The sequence below is a fragment of the Bufo bufo genome, chromosome 7 (assembly GCF_905171765.1).
Source record: "Bufo bufo chromosome 7, aBufBuf1.1, whole genome shotgun sequence".
NCBI classification, from domain to species: domain Eukaryota; kingdom Metazoa; phylum Chordata; class Amphibia; order Anura; family Bufonidae; genus Bufo; species Bufo bufo.
The window spans coordinates 229710750-229726985 of record NC_053395.1 but is presented as its reverse complement, the minus strand read 5'-3'; the positions used below and the strand labels follow the sequence as shown (position 1 = coordinate 229726985).

The 16236-nt window shown below is 43.5% G+C and overlaps 1 protein-coding gene across 2 annotated transcripts in view; it reads right to left on the bottom strand.

The window, feature by feature from the left end:
- MRAS (muscle RAS oncogene homolog) overlaps window positions 1-14350 on the bottom strand; it is a 39892-nt gene extending 25542 nt beyond the window's left edge. The window contains exon 1 of one of the 2 annotated variants that reach the window (XM_040440123.1): window positions 14256-14350. The gene's annotated coding sequence lies outside the window, so the exon portion shown is untranslated. The remainder of the gene's footprint in view (window positions 1-14255) is intronic. The other variant, XM_040440124.1, reaches the window with a different exon arrangement.
- Between the last annotated feature and the right edge of the window lie 1886 nt (window positions 14351-16236).

The following is a 16236-nucleotide window of genomic DNA, read 5'->3' as shown; positions in this document are numbered from 1 at the left end:
TCACTGTGTACATACATTACTTATCCTGTACTGATCCTGAGTTACATCCTGTATTATACTCCAGAGCTGCACTCACTATTCTGCTGGTGCAGTCACTGTGTACATACATTACTTATCCTGTACTTATCCTGAGTTACATCCTGTATTATGCTCCAGAGCTGCACTCACTATTCTGCTGGTGCAGTCACTGTGTATATACATTACTTATCCTGTACTGATCCTGAGTTACATCCTGTACTATACTCCAGAGCTGCACTCACTATTCTGCTGGTGGAGTCACTGTGTACGTACATTATGTTACTTATCCTGTACTGATCCTGAGTTACATCCTGTATTATACTCCAGAGCTGCACTCACTATTCTGCTGGTGCAGTCACTGTGTACTGTAGGAAGGCGCAGGGGTCCGTCATTGATGGAAGGTACGTGTCACCGAGGTTCCTGGCCTCTGTGAAATTGGAACCGGTAGTTTAGTGTGTCAGCAGCAGCTAGGCTGGCTGACACTGTGTTTTTATTTAGTGTGGCTGTAAAGCCGATCTGAGCCGATTCTTATTGGGAGCAGTATTATAGTAGTTATATTCTTGTACATAGGAGCAGTATTATAGTAGTTATATTCTTGTACATAGGAGGCAGTATTATAGCAGTTATATTCTTGTACATAGGAGCAGTATTATAGTAGTTATATTCTTGTATATAGGGGCAGTATTATAGTAGTTATATTCTTGTACATAGGAGGCAGTATTATAGTAGTTATATTCTTGTACATAGGAGCAGTATTATAGTAGTTATATTCTTGTACATAGGGGCAGTATTATAGTAGTTATATTCTTGTACATAGGGGCAGTATTATAGTAGTTATATGCTTGCACATAGGAGCAGTATTATAGTAGTTATATTCTTATACATAGGAGCAGTATTATAGTAGTTATATTCTTGTACATAGGAGAAGTATTATAGTAGTTATATTCTTGTACATAGGAGGCAGTATTATAGTAGTTATATTCTTGTACATAGGAGCAGTATTATAGTAGTTATATTCTTGTACATAGGAGAAGTATTATAGTAGTTATATTCTTGTACATAGGAGGCAGTATTATAGTAGTTATATTCTTGTACATAGGAGCAGTATTATAGTAGTTATATTCTTGTACATAGGAGGCAGTATTATAGTAGTTATATTCTTGTACATAGGAGGCAGTATTATAGCAGTTATATTCTTGTACATTGGAGGCAGTATTATAGTAGTTATATTCTTGTACATAGGAGCAGTATTATAGTAGTTATATTCTTGTACATAGGAGCAGTATTATAGTAGTTATATTCTTGTACATAGGAGGCAGTATTATAGTAGTTATATTCTTGTACATAGGATCAGTATTATAGTAGTTATATTCTTGTACATAGGAGCAGTATTATAGTAATTATATTCTTGTACATAGGAGCAGTATTATAGTAGTTATATTCTTGTACATAGGATCAGTATTATAGTAGTTATATTCTTGTACATAGGAGCAGTATTATAGTAGTTATATTCTTGTACATAGGAGCAGTATTATAGTAGTTATATGCTTTCACATAGGAGCAGTATTATAGTAGTTATATTCTTATACATAGGAGCAGTATTATTGTAGTTATATTCTTGTACATAGGAGCAGTATTATAGTAGTTATATTCTTGTATATAGGGGCAGTATTATACTAGTTATATTCTTGTACATAGGAGCAGTATTATACTAGTTATATTCTTGTACATAGGAGCAGTATTATAGTAGTTATATTCTTGTACATAGGAGGCAGTATTATAGTAGTTATATTCTTGTACATAGGAGGCAGTATTATAGCAGTTATATTCTTGTACATTGGAGGCAGTATTATAGTAGTTATATTCTTGTACATAGGAGCAGTATTATAGTAGTTATATCCTTGTACATAGGAGGCAGTATTATAGTAGTTATATTATTGTACATAGGAGCAGTATTATAGTAGTTATATTCTTGTACATAGGAGGCAGTATTATAGTAGTTATATTCTTGTACAAAGGAGGCAGTATTATAGTAGTTATATTCTTGTACATAGGAGAAGTATTATAGTAGTTATATTCTTGTACATAGGAGGCAGTAGTATATTAGTAATATTCTTGTACATAGGAGCAGTATTATAGTAGTTATATTCTTGTACATAGGAGGCAGTATTATAGTAGTTATATTCTTGTACATAGGAGGCAGTATTATAGTAGTTATATTCTTGTACATAGGAGGCAGTATTATAGCAGTTATATTCTTGTACATTGGAGGCAGTATTATAGTAGTTATATTGTTGTACATAGGAGCAGTATTATAGTAGTTATATTCTTGTACATAGGAGGCAGTATTATAGTAGTTATATTCTTGTACATAGGAGGCAGTATTATAGTAGTTATATTCTTGTACATAGCAGCAGTATTATAGTAGTTATATTCTTGTACATAGGAGCAGTACTATAGTAGTTATATTATTGTACATAGGAGCAGTATTATAGTAGTTATATTCTTGTACATAGGAGGCAGTATTATAGTAGTTATATTCTTGTACATAGGATCAGTATTATAGTAGTTATATTCTTGTACATAGGAGCAGTATTATAGTAATTATATTCTTGTACATAGGAGCAGTATTATAGTAGTTATATTCTTGTACATAGGAGCAGTATTATAGTAGTTATATTCTTGTACATAGGAGCAGTATTATAGTAGTTATATTCTTGTACATAGGAGCAGTATTATAGTAGTTATATTCTTGTACATAGTAGCAGTATTATAGTAGTTATATTCTTGTACATAGGAGCAGTATTATAGTAGTTATATTCTTGTACATAGGAGCAGTATTATAGTAGTTATATTCTTGTACATAGGAGGCAGTATTATAGTAGTTATATTCTTGTACATAGGAGCAGTATTATAGTAGTTATATTCTTGTATATAGGAGGCAGTATTATAGTAGTTATATTCTTGTACATAGGGAGCAGTATTATAGTAGTTATATTCTTGTACATAGGAGGCAGTATTATAGTAGTTATATTCTTGTACATAGGAGCAGTATTATAGTAGTTATATTCTTGTATATAGGGGCCATATTTAGAGAATATAGAGTATTACAATACACAGAAGTGACTATGGCATGTATATATATATATATATATAAAAATGACATTGGCTGAAGTTCCCTTGAAAAGGGTTGTAAATGGTAAATTAGGGTACCTTCACACTAGCGTTTTTGTTTTCCGGTATTGGGTTCCGTCACAGTTTTATCCTAATGCATTCTGAATGGAGAGCGATCCGTTCAGGATGCATCAGTTCAGTCCCTCTTACATTTTTTGGACGGAGAAAATACCGCAGAATGCTGCAGTTTTCTCTCCAACCAAAAATACTGAACAGTTGCTGGAATGCCGGATCCGGCATTAATTTACATTGAAGTGTATTAGTGCCAGCATTAAGTGTTCTGGCAAAACGGATCCGGTCTGCGCAGAACTTTAAAAATGCAAAAAATAATAATAATGGATCCGTTTTTACAGATGACATCGGAGAGTCGGATCCGGTATTTCAATGCATTTGTCAGACGGATCCGCACCCGGATCCGTCTGACAAATGCCATCAGTTTGCGTCCGGATTGCCGATTCCGGTGACGGAACTGCCTGCCGGAATCCTCTGCCGCAAGTGTGAAAGTGCCCTAAATTGTTGTGTGGCAAAACCTAATGTGATAAGAGATGGTATTCTACTCAGCGCTGTTGTCCTCTGCCCCTTGCTGCGCCGCACTCGGGTCCGCCCGGTGGTGTTTATCTTCCTCGGTGCGGTGTGATCACTGCAGCCAATCGCTGGTCTCAGCAGTGAACCGCGGTAGACTGGCCAGTGGTTGTGGCCGCACATGTGGCCCTGTCCATGAAGTCCACAGAGATGGGTCCCAGCAGTGAGGAGCAGGTGGCTGGGATTTTTCTATACTGGATGCGGAAGAAAATTCTGGAACCCCCTGTAAACGGTTATTGTCTCCGATTTCCTGCTTTGTAATCCGGCGTCTCCCCCAAATATAATCTCGGTCCTTCACCCGAGGCCTCGAAACCCTCCGAATCCAGACGTGGCACAGATCTGAACATTTCTTTCGAGTCGTCTGAGATCTTTTCAACAATCAGCTGGCACGAATGTTAATGAGATCTGCGAGAGCTGGATGTTCTGATGGATGAGAATGGCGCTAATTGCTGCGAGCCGAGAGGAGGAACGTTAACCCTCTGCTGCTCGCTGGAGATGTAGAGGAGGCCACATGGCACCACCGCCTCTCACCCAGCTGGCGACACACACCCCACCCATCCCTCTGAACACAGACGCAAGTGTAAAGATCATTTTACATCTTGGGGTACATCGTGTTATCTACTACAGTCACATCCAGAGCTGCGTCAAAAAAAATTGCTGTTTTTCTTTTCGCACTATAGCTGCAGGACTTCTGCACCTCCTGCTGGTTCACTCTCTGGACAGGGGGCTGATCTGCAGGGGCTTTTGACTGCAGCGTGACTAGAGCACAAGATATGTTGTCTTATACTCCAGTCACATGACGCCGTCTACTTACCTTCGCGGAGGTATCTATGCTGCTTGCTGTCAGTGACTGTCTGGACCCTCACACTGGACCTGCCGGGAGGTGGGCAATTATTCTGGATTATTGGACGGCCATTGAGAAGTATATATATTCTCATACACAAGGGACTGGAAACGTGATTATTGCTCTGGATCAGGGATGCCAAACCTGCGGCCCTCCAACTGTTGCAAAACTACAACTCCCAGCATGCACAGACAGCCTACAGCATGGCATGATGGGAGCTGTAGTTTTACAACAGCTGGAGGGCCACAGGTTGAGCGTCCCTGCTCCTGAATTATCGAAAACGGCACAAAAGACACTTTTCTGCGTAACATCCAGATGCACGTCCGTCCAATGGTCCGGAAGATGCCGGATGGTAGGAATTTTACTGTCTATAGAAAGACGTTCATTTAACCTGTAAATTGCTGATGAAAAGTGCACTGTGATTCCAAAAATTAAAGCAAAAGTCCATTCTGATCAGAAGCCTACCTGATACCCCAGCGCCGGCCGCCTGTGCCGCGCCATCAGACTAACGAGCAGCGCCATTCGTCCGGCGTGGCCGATAATTAGAAAAGTCTTCCGTGAGAATGTGCGGCCAGTAATGAATCTCAAGACCAGGCACGTCTGCTCCGAGCACTACCCATCATCCTGCGGATTTACTGCGGTCAGCCCGAGTGATGCCACATCTGCACCTCGGATAAGAAGGCGCCACAGCTGGCGAGGTGGCGGGGCTGGCAGGCGGCTGTGCCCGGGTCACAAGTGGATGCCTGATGCAGCAATCGCATCTGGAAAAAGGGGCAATGGGCAGCAATGGGTTAATATCAGTGTCCAAAGCTGTAGACTTTGAGAACTACAACTCCCAGCATGCACTGGTAGCATGGATGCTGTTTATAGTCTGTTACCAGATAACATTCAGGTGACAACCACAAGGTGCCACTATTTTCGTATCCACAGGGGTTGTCATCCATCTTTCTGAAGGTACTAAATAGAATAAAAAGCCGAGCTGCATGCAGTTACATTCGCCCCCTCTACTATATAGCTTGCTGCCTGTGTGTCGGTCTTCACTGCAGTACTAGCATTCTATCCAGGGAGCTCAGTATGAACAGAGTTATAAAGCCCACTCACGCAGGTAATTATGGGAGGACATATCAGGGTAAGACATTATCCTGAGGATGAGCAGATGACTGCAGCCACCGACAGCTCCGTGTCCTCGTACAGCCGCTATGGGGGTTTAAAATACAAACTGTGGACATAACAAAGGCTGAAAGAAAACTTAGGCCACACAGAGGCGTATCAGTCACATCATATGATATCAGCCGCTCCTCTTATAACGCTCCAGCACTGATATAACCTCCAGAGACATTACATTACATGTGACTGATATCAGCCGTTCCTCTTATAACGCTCCAGCGCTGATATAACCTCCAGAGACATTACATCATATGTGACTGATATCAGCCGTTCCTCTTATAACGCTCCAGCGCTGATATAACCTCCAGACATTACATCATATGTGACTGATATCAGCCGCTCCTCTTATAACGCTCCAGTACTGATATAACCTCCAGAGATATTACATCATATGTGACTGATATCAGCCGCTCCTCTTATAACGCTCCAGCGCTGATATAACCTCCAGAGACATTACATCATATGTGACTGATATCAGCCGCTCCTCTTATAACGCTCCAGTACTTTATTGAGAATTAGATAAATAATGGAAATTGGAAAAGTTGCTGCTTAAGTTTTTATAATAGCAATTTGCATATACTCCAGAATGTTATGAAAAGCGATCAGATGAATTGCATAGTCCTTCTTTGCCATGAAAATTAACTTAATCCCCAAAAAAACCTTTCCACTGCATTTCATTGCTGTCATTAAAGGACCTGCTGAGATCATTTCAGTAATCGTCTTGTTAACTCAGGTGAGAATGTTGATGAGCACAAGGCTGGAGATCATTATGTCAGGCTGATTGGGTTAAAATGGCAGACTTGACATGTTAAAAGGAGGGTGATGCTTGAAATCATTGTTCTTCCATTGTTAACCATGGTGACCTGCAAAGAAACGCGTGCAGCCATCATTGCGTTGCATATAAATGGCTTCACAGGCAAGGATATTGTGGCTACTAAGATTGCACCTCAATCAACAATTTATAGGATCATCAAGAACTTCAAGGAAAGAGGTTCAATTCTTGTTAAGAAGGCTTCAGGGCGTCCAAGAAAGTCCAGCAAGCGCCAGGATCGTCTCCTAAAGAGGATTCAGCTGCGGGATCGGAGTGCCACCAGTGCAGAGCTTTCTCAGGAATGGCAGCAGGCAGGTGTGAGCGCATCTACACGCACAGTGAGGCGAAGACTTTTGGAAGATGGCCTGGTGTCAAGAAGGGCAGCAAAGAAGCCACTTCTCTCCAAAAAAAATATCAGGGACAGATTGATCTTCTGCAGAAAGTCTGGTGAATGGACGGCTGAGGACTGGGGCAAAGTCATATTCTCCGATGAAGCCTCTTTACGATTGTTTGGGGCATCTGGAAAAAGGCTTCTCCGGAGAAGAGAAGGTGAGCGCTACCATCAGTCCTGTGTCATGCCAACAGTAAAGCATCCTGAGACCATTCATGTGTGGGGTGGCTTCTCATCCAAGGGAGTGGGCTCACTCACAATTTTGCCCAAAAACACAGCCATGATTAAAGAATGGCACCAAAACACCCTCCAACAGCAACTTCTTCCAACAATCCAACAACAGTTTGGTGAAGAACAATGCATTTTCCAGCACGATGGAGCACCGTGCCATAAGGCAAAAGTGATAACTAAGTGGCTCGGGGACGTTGACATTTTGGGTCCATGGCCTGGAAACTCCCCAGATCTTAATCCCATTGAGAACTTGTGGTCAATCCTCAAGAGGCGGGTGGACAAACAAAAACCCACTAATTATATTTCACTACATCACAGAAACAACTGATATCAGTGACTGATATCAGCCGCTCCTCTTATAACGCTCCAGCGCTGATATAACCTCCAGACATTACATCATATGTGACTGATATCAGCCGCTCCTCTTATAACGCTCCAGTACTGATATAACCTCCAGAGACATTACATCACATGTGACTGATATCAGCCGCTCCTCTTATAACGCTCCAGCGCTGATATAACCTCCAGAGTGTTGTGCCCACATGTGACTGATATCAGCAGCTCCTCTTATAACGCTCCAGTGCTGATATAACCTCCAGAGACATTACATCACTTGTGACTGATATCAGCCGCTCCTCTTATAACGCTCCAGCACTGATATAACCTCCAGAGACATTACATCATATGTGACTGATATCAGCCGCTCCTCTTATAACGCTCCAGCGCTGATATAACCTCCAGAGACATTACATCACATGTGACTGATATCAGCCGCTCCTCTTATAACGCTCCAGTACTGATATAACCTCCAGAGACATTACATCATATGTGACTGATATCAACCGCTCCTCTTATAACGCTCCAGCGCTGATATAACCTCCAGACATTACATCATATGTGACTGATATCAGCCGCTCCTCTTATAACGCTCCAGCACTGATATAACCTCCAGACATTACATCATATGTGACTGATATCAGCAGCTCCTCTTATAACGCTCCAGCACTGATATAACCTCCGGAGACATTACATCATATGTGACTGATATCAGCCGCACCCCTTATAACGCTCCAGCGCTGATATAACCTCCAGAGACATTACATCACATGTGACTGATATCAGCCGCTCCTCTTATAACGCTCCAGCACTGATATAACCTCCAGAGACATTACATCATATGTGACTGATATCAGCCGCTCCTCTTATAACGCTCCAGTACTGATATAACCTCCAGAGACATTACATCACATGTGACTGATATCAGCAGCTCCTCTTATAACGCTCCAGTACTGATATAACCTCCAGAGACATTACATCACATGTGACTGATATCAGCCGCTCCTCTTATAACGCTCCAGCACTGATATAACCTCCAGAGACATTACATCCTATGTGATTGATATCAGCCGCTCCTCTTATAACGCTCCAGCACTGATATAACCTTCAGAGACATTACATCACATGTGACTGATATCAGCCGCTCCTCTTATAACGCTCCAGTACTGATATAACCTCCAGAGACATTACATCCTATGTGACTGATATCAGCAGCTCCTCTTATAACGCTCCAGTACTGATATCATGTGACTGATATCAGCCGCTCCTCTTATAACGCTCCAGCACTGATATAACCTCCAGAGACATTACATCCTATGTGATTGATATCAGCCGCTCCTCTTATAACGCTCCAGCACTGATATAACCTTCAGAGACATTACATCACATGTGACTGATATCAGCCGCTCCTCTTATAACGCTCCAGTACTGATATAACCTCCAGAGACATTACATCCTATGTGACTGATATCAGCAGCTCCTCTTATAACGCTCCAGTACTGATATCATGTGACTGATATCAGCAGCTCCTCTTATAACGCTCCAGCGCTGATATAACCTCCAGACATTACATCACATGTGACTGATATCAGCCGCTCCTCTTATAACGCTCCAGTACTGATATAACCTCCAGAGACATTACATCATATGTGACTGATATCAGCCGCTCCCTTTCCTGCCGTATCTTTCACAATATATTGATTATTCAGGGAATGTCTGTCTTTGATGTTGGACGTGGGCACAATAATCGCGCACTTCACTATTCCATCCGTTCCGGAGCAGACGACCAGGGATCCCCTCTTGTGTGCTAATGATGATATCACCATAGAGACGCTGATCTCCGCTCCTGCATCCGGATCTCACTGAACGTTCACTGTGACAAGCGGCAAAAGGAGCAGGATGAGGGGAAGATGCTGCACCCCCTCCCCCGTCCCTGGGTCTTTACAGCACTGGCCAGAGGGTCACAATCACTTTCCTGGAGTCCAACGTGGTTCTGGTAGTTTTTACACCAACTACACAGCTGATATTAAAATACCAAAAAACATTTTAAAAAAACAAGACGCCCAGAAAGCAGATGTGAACAGGACCTTTTACTTTGCTTTCCTGCACTGATACACTGTAGCAAATTCTCAGGACAGGAGAGAGGTTTGTGCTGCTGAGATATTTACATTGGACTGACTGGGCTGGATACACTGTAACAAACCCTCGCTGTGAGATTAGGTCAGGTTTTCAGTCTCTGAATGCAACTTTTCCATTCACTGAGAGCAAACGGAGATCTTGAAAAGGTTAAGGAAATGAAATAGGAAGAATATTACAACAGAATTACCATTCAGATGTATTTATATAAGACGTGGTCGGCCCTTTAAAGAGGCTCCAGAACCGTTTCCACGGATATTGCTCTGGTCGGTTGCCCAAAAAAATTATCCATTTGGAACAGTAAAATGCGCAAATTATTTTCAGAGGCGTGACTGAGCGATAGTCTGATCTGCATCCACTCATAATGTACAAGAGCCATACAGATAGTGGGCATCACCCGATACTGCATGTACAGCAATTCCTCAGGTAGAAGAAAATGCTAATAAAAGACAATTCCCTAACAGATTTGTGCAGATTCAACAGAGCTGCAATACCACACCCAACCTGTGGACAGGGGTGGCGCTATTTTGGGAGAAGGCAGCCATGTTTTTCTAATCCTATGCAAATGGTATTTACTATAATGGTGGACAAAATGTAAGCTCCAGCTTTGGGGATACATGAAGGCATATAATGGGGAATTGTACTGTTAGCAATTTTCTAAATATATCAATATTCCGTAAATGTCATTGTGTGGCTACCCTGCTGGTGCCATCTCCACCATACAACACCCCACAAGGTACCCTAAGGCCAAACACAGTACCACTGTGGCGGTATGAACGGGACTATATGTGGTGATATAGGGCTCTGCGGTAGTGATACCTTCATGTATCGGCCCCCCATCACTCCTGCTGCTCTAACCAGGAGACCCCCATCATCCTCTGTAACACAAGGCTTTTGTCATCTTTAGTTACATAAATGGAAAAGTATCAAAAAGTAACAAACTTTAGACACAGTAAACCAGAGTTCCCAAATCCAGATCTGCGCACCGATCATTCAGCCAATAACAATGACCATAACACGGGGTCGGACTGGCCGCCAGTGTACCAGAGGATCCTCCGGTGGCCCAAGTTCTTACAATAATGGGCCCCTAATAAAACAGGGCTCTTAAGGTCCTATAAAGACTTGGGGGGCCCAAGGGACCTCAGTCCGACACTGCCATAACATATAAAACAGGGCCAAAAATATAAGGGTACACTACAGACTCCCCACACTCTGGGAATCATTAGGGGCCTTAACCCAAAGAAGTCCAGCAGTGGTCATCACAGAATAGTGAGTGCAGCTCTGGAGTATAATGTGGATGTAACCCAGGATCAGTACAGGATAAGTAATGTATGTACACAGTGACTCCACCAGCAGAATAGTGAGTGCAGCTCTGGAGTATAATGCAGGATGTAACTCAGGATCAGTACCGGATAAGTAATGTATGTACACAGTGACTCCACCAGCAGAATAGTGAGTGCAGCTCTGGAGTATAATGCAGGATGTAACTCAGGATCAGTACAGGATAAGTAATGTATGTACACAGTGACTGCACCAGCAGAATAGTGAGTGCAGCTCTGGGGTATAATACAGGATGTAACTCAGGATCAGTACAGGATAAGTAATGTATGTACACAGTGACTGCACCAGCAGAATAGTGAGTGCAGCTCTGGAGTATAATACAGGATGTTACTCAGGATCAGTACAGGATAAGTAATGTATGTACACAGTGACTCCACCAGCAGAATAGTGAGTGCAGCTCTGGAGTATAATGCAGGATGTAACTCAGGATCAGTACAGGATAAGTAATGTATGTACACAGTGACTGCACCAGCAGAATAGTGAGTGCAGCTCTGGAGTATAATACAGGATGTTACTCAGGATCAGTACAGGATAAGTAATGAATGTACACAGTGACTCCACCAGCAGAATAGTCAGTGCAGCTCTGGAGTATAATGCAGGATGTAACTCAGGATCAGTACAGGATAAGTAATGTATGTACACAGTGACTCCACCAGCAGAATAGTGAGTGCAGCTCTGGAGTATAATACAGGATGTTACTCAGGATCAGTACAGGATAAGTAATGTATGTACACAGTGACTCCACCAGCAGAATAGTCAGTGCAGCTCTGGAGTATAATGCAGGATGTAACTCAGGATCAGTACAGGATAAGTAATGTATGTGCACAGTGACTGCACCAGCAGAATAGTGAGTGCAGCTCTGGAGTATAATACAGGATGTAACTCAGGATCAGTACAGGATAAGTAATGTATGCACACAGTGACTGCACCAGCAGAATAGTGAGTGCAGCTCTGGAGTATAATACAGGATGTAACTCAGGATCAGTACAGGATAAGTAATGTATGTACACAGTGACTGCACCAGCAGAATAGTGAGTGCAGCTCTGGAGTATAATGCAGGATGTAACTCAGGATCAGTACAGGATAAGTAATGTATGTACACAGTGACTGCACCAGCAGAATAGTGAGTGCAGCTCTGGAGTATAATACAGGATGTAACTCAGGATCAGTACAGGATAAGTAATGTATGTACACAGTGACTGCACCAGCAGAATAGTGAGAGCAGCTCTGGAGTATAATACAGGATGTAACTCAGGATCAGTACAGGATAAGTAATGTATGTACACAGTGACTGCACCAGCAGAATAGTGAGTGCAGCTCTGGAGTATAATACAGGATGTTACTCAGGATCAGTACAGGATAAGTAATGTAATGTACACAGTGACTCCACCAGCAGAAAAGTGAGTGCAGCTCTGGAGTATAATACAGGATGTTACTCAGGATCAGTACAGTAGATTATAACCGCAGTTTTATTGCTCTCTTATCTTGATGATTTATCACCTTTCTCAGTCATTCTTTGCCGCCTGATGAAGGAGCCTCAGCTGATAAAGGTTTTGCTGTAACTTCTCGTCTTTATTTACACAGAAATGAAGGAGTTGAGGTTCTTTATGCAAGAACTTGAGGAAATCTACTCCGGCTTTAATGACTTTGGCTGTGGGTTTGTGGCTCGGTGGCCCCATGTCCAGCGCCTTTCAGGGTCACATGATGAATCTTTTCGGTCCCTCATAGCGCGTTTTGTAATCGGTTACATAATTTCTGTTTATAAAACCCTCAGAACAAGTGAGTTTCTGGATTCTGGAGAAGATTTGTCACAGATTATTGCCGCAAATGACAAAAAGCAAAATTAAGCTGGAATTAACCCCATAGTTTCAGACCTAACACGCTTAACCTCTTCAGTGCCGGACATTAATGCAGTCGGTAATTTCCTCACATAACTGTCCTGTTTCCAGGAATATACCGTACACTGAGGAACCGCTGTTTCGTAATTATTATTTTTTATTTTATAACCATTTTTTCATCAGTATTTGATTGTTGGGGTTTAAGTTGAAAACGGAGAAGCCGCTGTTCCTTGGTAAATATTGACGGGGGACTCACTGGATTGTGTGGGGGTCCAGGAGATTTTAATTGATCACAGTAGTTACGGATAGGTCATCGATTTACATTCCTGGAAAACCCCTTTAATTAAAGGGGTTGTAGAAGATTAGAAAAACATGGTTGGCCTCTCAGGCCTGCCTGTGGGTTGTGATGAACCTGTGGACAGGTGCGGTGCCGTTTCTGGAAGTAAAAGCCATGTTCTCCTAATTCTGGACAACCCCTTTAAGGGCCCGTCAGTGTCCCCATCGGACGCCATGTATTTTTCGGATTATACGACTCATGCAATAGACCAGGAGTCACCCGATGAGGCCGAAGTGAAAGTGAAGGAAGAACCGACCGTCCCTCAAGGAAGTTTCTGCAGAAATCTTTTCTCAAAAACTTTTTCCTTATTCCTCTTCTCAGAAATGGCAAAGGAGAACCCGGAGCTGGCGTCAGCGATCAGATGGCGCCGCTCCCTGAGTCCCATTATCGCAGTGACTGGACCTGACGTCACCTGCCACATACTACAACCTGTCAGCGGGCAGCACTACAAGTCCCATCCTGCCTGAGACCAGACCATTCCTTCAGAACATGGGGGAGGGGTCAGAAGGACAGTTTCAAAACATACGCGATTCCTATGAGCATAGCATTCCAATGCAAATTGATATTATTCCCTTGGGGGGAGGGGAAACAGATGCAAATTTTTCTAAGTGTGACTTTCAAAATAACACATTTTTATTTTTTGTCCGTTTCTAATAGACATCTGTTCACACAGGGCGCGCGCTGAAATATATTGGGGGGGGGGGGGGGCAGTTTTCAATAGTTTAGAACCAAAGCCTCCAGCGCACAGATAATCACCATTATAATCACTATTAACCCTTTAATAGACAGACCCCCCTTTCTCCCCAAAATAGTCTGGAAAGGTTTTGGCCGCAGTGGTTAACCCTTGCATGCCTGGAGAGCAGCAGCAGCAGCAGCACTATAGACCCCCAGTACTTAGCAGCCTCTTCCAGGGATTCTCTGCAGACTGGTGGTCTCACCCCCCCCCCCCCCCCATGATGAGATCATGGCAGGTTCCAGTCTCCCACTGTGAGTATACCCAGTTATAGGGGGTCTCTGTGCCAGCCCCCCAGGGTGCAGGTGCCACTCACCAGATGTGTGGCCCCCGGGGCCCTCACTTCATCCTGTCCCGGGTGCAGGGACCCCTCTTCTGTGGGAGCTCCTGCAATCCAATGCTCTCAGCTTTCGCTAACCATTCTTTATATTGCAACAGCTGATGCTAAAAATAGCAGCTGCCGGGGGGAGGCCCTGACACCCCCGCCGCGCCCCCCGATACTATCTGCAACAATGTATTCATTTTCTCATCAAATCCGATACAAAGTTTCATTTTTTTAACTTCATCAATATTTTTGCCGTTGCAGGGAACAGATCTATACAGCGAAAGTATAAAAAGGCAGAACGTGCACCCCCTCCCTCTCAGGCAGAGTGGACTCTTCCACGAGCAGTGCCCTCAGCTCGCTGCTCTTAAGGTGGTCCGGGACTCGGGGAGGACTGGGGGACTCTCTGGGAGGAAGAGTCCGGGCTGCGGGGGGCTGAAGCTGGTCTTCATTAGGGGGGATGAGAAGACCTCGTGTATTGGGAGCTTAGTGGTCGGGGAGGCAGGATGGTGAGACCTGGGGGCCGGACGTCCTTAAGAGAACCACTCCTTGCATGGGGCTGGTTATCTGTCATTCTCCCAGGGCTGTTATCATGGGGCTGCCCAACCCTGTGGTGCCTGCTGGCTGCATACAGAGTGATCCTGCGTCCTGCCTGCGTGTGACTCATGATCACCTGTGGAGGGGCCCCTGTACAATGCCTGCATGGCTTCTTAAAGGGACTGTCCATATTGTCCTATAAAGGCAGTGACTAGACTGGGGGTCCCGCGCTCCGTCCTCTATACCCAGTGCCCTGGGGGATCTGCGGTTTCTGTGCATTACATAATGGGGGGAGCCCTGCAGTGAATATTGGGGGAGCCCTGACTGTACAGAGTTATCATTACTGCAGAAGGAAAGGATTTTCACTTATATCATTGATCTTTAGGAATGTCTATGGGCACCTTGGGTGGTCCTTCCGGCCTGCGGTTAGTGGGGCCCCCGATTGTTCCCGCTCTGAACGTTCTGTTGTCGGAGCCTTGCGGAGGGAAATGAAGGACCGCGATACAACGTAATATTACGTCTCAATGAGACAGCTTCGTGCCAACAATCAAATCCGACAAAACCGCTCGAAGAGGGTTTAACTTAAAGGGACTGTCCAACGAAAAATATTCTACAGTTTTCAAACCAGCACCGGATCTGAATATATTTGCAATTGCATGTCATTAAAAATTTAACATAGCCTCTGAGTAATTCACTGAAATGTATCTGTACAGCGCCACCTGCTGTTTGTTTTTTTCACATTTCTATGTCCTGCTCACTGAGATGGCCGCACATGCTCAGTTTCATCCTTCAACTGTATCCTGAGCTGTGATAGGGAGAGCATGGTCACGCCCCCTGAGCTGCAGCAGAAGAGACACCCCCCCTGAGCTGTGATAGGTAGAGCATGGACACGCCCCCTGAGCTGCAGCAGAAGAGACACGCCCCCTGAGCTGTGATAGAGCATGGTCATGCCCCCTGAGCTTCAGCAGAAAGGACACTCCCCTGAGCAGAGCAATAAATGGGGAGATCTCTGGACCCATGTGAGGTACAGGGCTGGTTCTAGCTTTGTTAGAAAGAGATTGTCATGTTCTTTATGATTTCCATTTTTTACCTTAGTCATAGGAGGACCCCTTTGAAGGCAATTTTGGTGGCAATTTTTTAACGATTGCATTTTACTCATTTTGGGCTAACAATTTTTACAGTTGGTCTTTATTAATAATATTCAGCCGTTCTGTCACAAAGGGTTAACTGCCTAGCTGCATGATTGTACTTTTTAGTTTCACTCGCTAGGATACAGTTGCAAGAAAAAGTATGTGAACCCTTTGGAATGATATGGATTTCTGCACAAATTGGTCATAAAATGTGATCTGATCTTCATCTAAGTCACAACAATAGACAATCACAGTCGGCTTAAACTAATAACACACAAAGAGTTAAATGTTACCATGTTTTTATAGAA